Source organism: Oncorhynchus masou, chromosome 6, assembly GCF_036934945.1.
Source record: "Oncorhynchus masou masou isolate Uvic2021 chromosome 6, UVic_Omas_1.1, whole genome shotgun sequence".
NCBI classification, from domain to species: domain Eukaryota; kingdom Metazoa; phylum Chordata; class Actinopteri; order Salmoniformes; family Salmonidae; genus Oncorhynchus; species Oncorhynchus masou.
Window position 1 is genome coordinate 69116299 of NC_088217.1, and position 7826 is coordinate 69124124.

Consider the following 7826-nt stretch of genomic DNA (forward strand, 5'->3'; position numbering starts at 1 on the left):
GTATGAGGAAATCATATCACTTCATCACTGTAAGAAAATATTAAACAAAAGGCTGCTTTCTAAAATGTATAATTTTCTGAAATATTTTATTATGCAGTATTTCATTTATTGATGCATATTCCTCCAGTCCTCCCACCTCAAAATGTTCACTTGATTGCACATGATTGTCAGCAGACTGATACACCAATATCCTGATTATTGTCACAGATAGTACCATATATTAGATGCAGAGAGTATGACACCAATATCCTGATTATTGTCACCCATGGATTAGATGCCACCAAAATCCTGATTATTGTCACAGATAGTTAGATGCCATATCCTGATTAGTCATGCCATAGATTAGATGTATGACACCAATATCCTGATTATTGTCACAGATAGTACCATATATTAGATGCAGAGAGTATGACACCAATATCCTGATTATTGTCACAGATAGTACCATGGATTAGATGCAGAGATGACACCAATATGACACCAATATCCTGATTATTGTCACAGATAGTACCATGATTAGATGCAGATAGAGTTATGACACCAATATCCTGATTATTGTCACAGATAGTACCATGGATTAGATGCAGATTATTGTCACAGATATGATTAGATGCACCAATATCCTGATTATTGTCACAGATAGTACCATGGATTAGATGCAGAGAGTATGACACCAATATCCTGATTATTGTCACAGATAGTACCATGGATTAGATGCAGAGAGTATGACACCAATATCCTGATTATTGTCACAGATAGTACCATAGATTAGATGCAGAGAGTATGACACCAATATTGATTATTGTCACAGATAGTACCATGGATTAGATGCAGAGAGTGCATAGATTATCCTGATTATTGTCAGATTAGATGCAGAGAGTATGACACCAATATCCTGATTATTGTCACAGATAGTACCATGGATTAGATGACACCAATATCCTGATTATTGTCACAGATAGTACCATGGATTAGATGCAGAGATGACACCAATATCCTGATTATTGTCACCAATATCCTGATTATTGTCACAGATAGTACCATGGATTAGATGCAGAGAGTATGACACCAATATCCTGATTATTGTCACAGATAGTACCATGGATTAGATGCAGAGAGTATGACACCAATATTGATTATTGTCACAGATAGTACCATAGATTAGATGCAGAGAGTATGACACCAATATCCTGATTATTGTCACAGATAGTACCATGGATTATCCACCAATATCCTGATTATTGTCACAGATAGTACCATGGATGCAGAGAGTATGACACCAATATCCTGATTATTGTCACAGATAGTACCATGGATTAGATGACACCAATATCCTGATTATTGTCACAGATAGTACCATAGATTAGATGCAGAGAGTATGACACCAATATCCTGATTATTGTCACAGATAGTACCATGGATTAGATGCAGAGAGTATGACACCAATATCCTGATTATTGTCTCCATAGATTAGATGCCACCAATATTGATTATTGTCATATCATTTAGATGCTATGACTCCATTATTGGGTCCTTTCCACCAAAATTGTCTCAAGGTACCATAGACTTTCATTTTGACTCTCCAGGGTCCTTTCCTGTCTCAAGGGACTTTCCTGTCTCCTGATGTAGATATGCCTTGTTACTGTTTTCTCACAGACAGAGGCTTGGTTGTCTTAGAATAGATTGTGGTGTGTGGTGTGTGTGTGTATGTGTACGTGTGTATGTATGTGTATGTGTGTGTGTGTGTGAGTGTGTGTGTGTGTGTGTGTGTGTGTGTGTGTGTGTGTGTGTGTGTGTGTGTGTGTGTGTGTGTGTGTGTGTGTGTGTGTGTGTGTGTGTGTGTGTGTATGTATGTATGTGTGTGTGTGTGTGTGTGTGTGTGTGTGTGTGTGTGTGTGTGTGTGTGTGTGTACGCGTGCGTTGGCGGATGTACACATTTCAGATCTTAGAGAGGAGGTGCTACTCAAATTCCTCAGAAGGAAAGGTACTTTTTCTCAACAAAATAACAACACCTTTTTTTATGTAAATAAACAGCACATAATGTCTATGTTCATCAAATCTAATTTCATTGGTCACATACACATATTTAGCAGATATTATTGTGGGTGTAGCAAAATGCTTGTGTTCCTAGCTCCAACAGTGCAGTAGTATCTAACAATACACAAATCTAAAAGTAAAAGAATGGAATTAAGAAATATATAAATATTAGGACGAGCAATGATGGAATGGCATTGACTAAATACAGTAGAATCGAATACAGTTAATACAAATGAGATGAGTAAAGCAGTAAGTAAACATTATTAAAGTGACTAGTGTTCCATTATTAAAGTGGCCAGTGATTCCATGTCTATGTTAATAGGGCTGCAGCCTCTAAGGTGCTGGGTTGAGTAGCAGTGAGTCATTTCAAAATGCTTAGACAAAATCATCTACATGTATCTCTTCCCTATATAGTGCTTTTAACTGGGACTAAGTATGGTTGTGGAGTGGGTGGCTGTGGGTCCTGCACAGTCATGGTGTCCAGATATGACCAACTCCACAACAGAGTTCTGTGTCCTTTCATTTTAATACTGCCCTCGCAACTATATGTGGGAAGAAAACAATTTAATATTTTACTAAATAACACCACCACAAAATATCATGACTGAGAAACACAGTTTAGGGGTATAATGACTGGAATCTTCTTCAATTTGCATCACACTATTCTATTCCATTTGAGACGGCACTGCTTATAATATCCTTGACCTCTGATCCTAGCCACTACACTGTTAACGCCTGTCTGCAGCCCATCTGCACACTGCATGGGGCTGCTGTGGTAACAGTGGAGGGTATCGGCAGCACCAAGACCAAACTGCATCCGGTTCAGGTAGGTCCTACTATAGGGTTATATAGGGTTTTGTGATCCTAAATCCTACACGTGGATCTCACCATTCATTGTAAGGGAAGCTGATCTATGTTCTTCAAGGAGTGTATAGCCAAGGCCCACGGGTCTCAGTGTGGGTTCTGTACTCCAGGCATGGTGATGTCCATGTACACTTTACTGAGGAACAAACCACAGCCCAACATGGAGGACATCAGAGAGGCTCTAGGAGGTCATTTCTATATATTTTACAGATCAAATATAAAACATAGGCTATTATTATTATTTTTATAATATTGAATAGTCCGAAGGTCTCTACAAAAACGTTAGCTGTAGGTGCTAGCTATTTTCGAACATTATTGACAGTTTTTTGACTTCCTCAAAGGAAACCTCTGCCACTGTACTTTCTGTGATGTGAGAAATGCCTTTAACCCATTTCCCCAAGCTAGTTGTTTGATTCAAAGCACATGTCTCTTTAACCAAAATGCACATGCTTTCTCTTTTGATTACTTTGGCACATGTTCTGTAAAATGCATGTTACATATCACTAGGTATCAGAGAATGAAGAGGGATGTTGCCGCAATGGAGAATCAGGAGGAAAGTGCTGTATAGAGAATGGAACTAAGCAACACATGAATAGTGATGTGAGTTTAATACTTTACACTTTAACCTAAGGAATTCCACTTATACTTGAGCAAGATGCGTTAGGGAATGGTATAGTCCCCTTAACCCAACGAGTCCCAACGTAACGCCGGCGTGTTTTGGACTTTTAACACATTTTAAACATTGTGTATATTTCTTCTGCATCCGTTAGACTTTGTGATTAATGGGGGCTGAGCTAGAGTGGTGTTTGTGAGTCAAGGGCGGATCCCGAAGGGGCACGGGGCTGGGTCTTTTACATACATGTCTGTGGAGTTCGAATGGTTTCAGCTACAAACTACTAAAAGCTGAGACTCGTGTCGTTGTTGAATCAGAATTATTTAGGTAACATTGATAAATTATGTTTTATTTACTTAACAATGCTTATGTGAGATATTTGTCATTAGGATGTCTTCTTTTGGATAATACTGTTGGCAGTTTGCAGTTCTCCTTTCTCTGCTAGGGCTTAGTCACTAGGGGCCCAGAGAGGGGAGAGGTCAGGCTTGTCTTCATATGTCATTGTATCTGTTAAACCATGTAATGCTGTGAAGAATATCAGAAGGGGAGGAGGACAGAATGGAGGCTTGTCTTCTTATGGGAATGTGTCTGTAACTATTGTATGTCCCCTCTGAGGTTGCCCTTATCTTGATTTAGTATATGACCGAAGAGGCTCACTGTCTCCGTGAGCTTGTCCAGGAGGGGGTGTATTTGAGATGGGAGTATCTAGAATTGAAAATTGATATATGCCATTGGATAAGGTAATGTTTTGGTCCTAAGCTCTCGTTTTAGGAGAGCAAACTGAACGATAATTTATAGCTAATGCTATCTGGCTATGGGATACTCCTCTTTCAAGTAAAGGGTTCTTTGTGAACTGTTCCTGAGTTCTGTGTTTCGTCATGTGAGTTGAGATGAGTGTGTCTTGGCTATAAATGATACTAAGAACTGTTTTGTAAGCACTCTCAGAGAATTCCTTTATAGACACTGAATTGATCTGAGAGTCACAGGGCTATGGTGAAGCTCATATATAATTAAAGATGGACTTTATAATATAACTCTGACTTGAGTGTGGTTTGCTCTCTCAATGTTTAGTAATACAGGAAATTACCATGACAAATATGGCAAATATGGCAAATATGAACGTTTTGTGTCTATTGTGACAATATTATAATAAGCTCACATAGTTGCTGTCACAAACTCCACACAGTTGTCACTGACTCGATGGATATTAATTTCCCAGTGAGCAAACTATTTCGCATTCATATAAATTCATTTTTTTATCAAGTTTTTGCTTTGGCAGACCTTATTTTATGTCAATAAAAATCAGGAATGCAACTGTTTATGTCAAATTGTTTTGTGTACTAGTCTACTTGTCGCCCTGGTTGTTGTAAAAAATAAAATGGTAAAACATTTAATTGTCAGGCTAAATATAAGGGCTGGACATGCAGATAAATGAAAGTCCCATAAATGAAAAGCAGATTTTTGCTGGGGTTTCAGAATGAATAGGGTCAGCATGGCCCTAAGGGGCAAAGTAGCTTTTTCAATGAAAACTTAGGACACTAAAGAGGCCTTTCTACTGACTCTAAAAAACACAAAATGAAAGATACCCAGGGTCCCTGCTCATGCCCGGGGTCTTGTTATACAAATATTTACACATGTTAAGTTTGCTGAAAATATACGCAGTTGACAGTGAGTGGACGTTTCTTTTTTTGCTGAGTTTAGACCCATACGTTGTATACTGTACAACAAACATTCATCCTGATGACTACTAAGCCACATTGTATCTATTATGCGTGTATTTATTTTGAGCAGGACCAAATATGCAAGTGAAAGGAGTCCATCATCCTCTTACCATCTACGCCGGGAGAGTTTCAGATTTACATACTGTGACGTGGGGGAAGGAATGGAAGGTTTAGATGTGTATTTATTGTCTGTTCATTTCAATGACTTTTCAGCTTTTCGTCATCTACTTGCTGTGTGTTCGTGTCCATGCAGGTGTAAGTGTGGTGGCTATCTGCACCCTGTCCGGTCTGAAGGAGGAGATGGAGAGGGCTGTGAGGGAGATGGAGGCAGCGAGAACCAGGTGGTACCAGGCCCTGCTTCAGACCCTGCAGTGTCTAGCAAGGAAACAGGTCCGCAACATGGCTGTAAGCCCTATAACTGTTGCCTACAGATACAGATGTGCTAACATAATTTGACCAGTTTCTCACAGCAGGAAAGTAATCCTGCAGCAAAAGGACACTTTAATTAGTATGTGGATTATAATTAATGGACATGGTTGTATTGGCTGATACATTTTTAGTTAGGGTAAATCAAGTCGGACATTTTAAATGACCAACTTTAGAAGCCTTTTTAAACCTTGAGTACACTACAATTTGCATTTCCTCCTGCACAGGAAAATTCTCTGTGACAACAGAATGATCAAATTAAGAACGCACACCTGTATGTACCCAACAAACTTAACTGTGCTAATTTGCATTTCCTCCTGCACAGGAAAATTCCCTGTGACAACAGAATGATCAAATTAAGAACGCACACCTGTATGTACCCAACAAACTTAACTGTGCTGGCTCAGATATTTTCTTCTCACCTTTTTAGAATGGTTCCAGCATCTATGGTCAATGCATAACTAGGCAAGCATAGACAGTACAGCTTGGCTTGGCTATGTAGTGTGAAAAGGGTGTCGCTGGGCCACTGTCGTGCAATAGGCCAGTCGCATGACATTAGACCACTGCATTACTCTTGCCTGAAAGCCTTATTGATGTGTTTTATTTGATGGGTTTTATGATGTCCCATGTTTACAGACCATTGGAGGCAATATCCTCAGTGCCAACCCAAAGTATGATCTCAATAGTGTCCTAGCTGCATTGGACTGCATGCTACAGGTCCAGTCTACAGGTACTGTTGGGCAAAGCATTGATTCTCCTTGATTTGATCCTTTTCATTCAGTTCGTGATCATTCAATTCACATGACCTAAATGGGAAGGACATGGTTAATCAACCATGAGTGATGCCTCGATTCATAGTATGAAACTGTCTTTTTGTTGTAGAAAATGGGACATGGGAGATCCCTCTGAATGAAGATCTCTTCACTGGCAAGACAGAGCTTTGACCAGATGAAGTCCTTCTGTCCATTGACATCCCTTACTCCAAACCAGCGAGGAATAACTGCTTTACTCTCTCATTCAAATACCACTCTGGATATTGGTGATGACCTTAGTTTAACTCATAACTCCAAGCTCTTTCTGTTGTGATAATTATTGTTACATATTAAGGTAAGCATTATATTATGGCTTACACTATCAAAGAAGGTTATATCAAAACACTTCTATTAAAAGTGAAACCAGACACTTTATCCTGTCAAACCCTTCACTCTGGGCTGTACAATCTAACTAGTAACCGATCCTTATTCCATACAATCAAATCAAATTATATTGGTCACATACATGGTTAGCAGATGTTATTGCGAGTGTAACAAAAGTGCAGCAATATTTAACAAGTAACATCTAACAATTCCCCAACCAAATACCTAATACATACAAATCTATTGGTATAGGAATGGAATAAGAATATATATATATATCTGGATGAGCAATGACAGAGTGCATAGGCTAAGATGCAAATGATAGTATAGAATACAGTATATACATATGAGATGAGTAATGCAAGATATGTAAACATTATTAAAGTGGCATTATTAAAGTGACTCGTGTTCCATTTATTAAAGTGGCCAATGATTTCAGGTCTGTATGTAGGCAGCAGCCTATCTGTGCTAGTGATGGCTGTTTAACAGTCTGATGACTTTGATATAGAAGCTGTTTTTCAGTCTCTCGGTCCCAGCTTTGATGCACCTGTACTGACCTCGCCTTCTGGATGGTAGCGTTGTGAACAGGCAGTGGCTCGGGTGGTTGTTGCCTTGATTACCTTTTTGGCCTTCCTGTGACATTGGGTGCTGTAGGTGTCCTGGAGGGCAGGTAGTTTGCCCCCAGTGATGCGTTGTGCAGACCGCACTACCCTCTGGAGAGCCCTGCTCTCAATTGTGCATCTGTAAAAGTTTGTGAGGGTTTTGGTTGACAAGCCAAATTTCTTCAGCCTCCTGAGATTGACAAGTCGCTGTTGCTCCTTCTACACCACACTGTATGTGTGGGTGGACCATTTCAGTTTGTCAGTGATGTGTACACAGAGGAACTTTCCACCTTCTCCACTGCTGTCCCGTCAATATGGATATGGATAGGGGGTGCTGTTTCCTGAAGTCCACGATTATCTCCTTTGTTTTGTTGATGTTGAGTGAGAGGTTATTTTCCTGACACCACAATGATGAGCTTGGAAGGTA

The 7826-nt window shown here is 39.5% G+C and overlaps 1 long non-coding RNA gene across 1 annotated transcript; it reads left to right on the plus strand.

Annotated features, from left to right (window-relative positions):
• Positions 1–3772: 3772 nt before the first annotated feature.
• LOC135541180 (uncharacterized) lies at positions 3773–7178 on the plus strand. Its single transcript, XR_010455933.1, has 4 exons — positions 3773–3841; positions 5489–5625; positions 6298–6391; positions 6544–7178. It is a non-coding gene; the product is annotated as an uncharacterized LOC135541180 (long non-coding RNA).
• Positions 7179–7826: the final 648 nt, after the last annotated feature.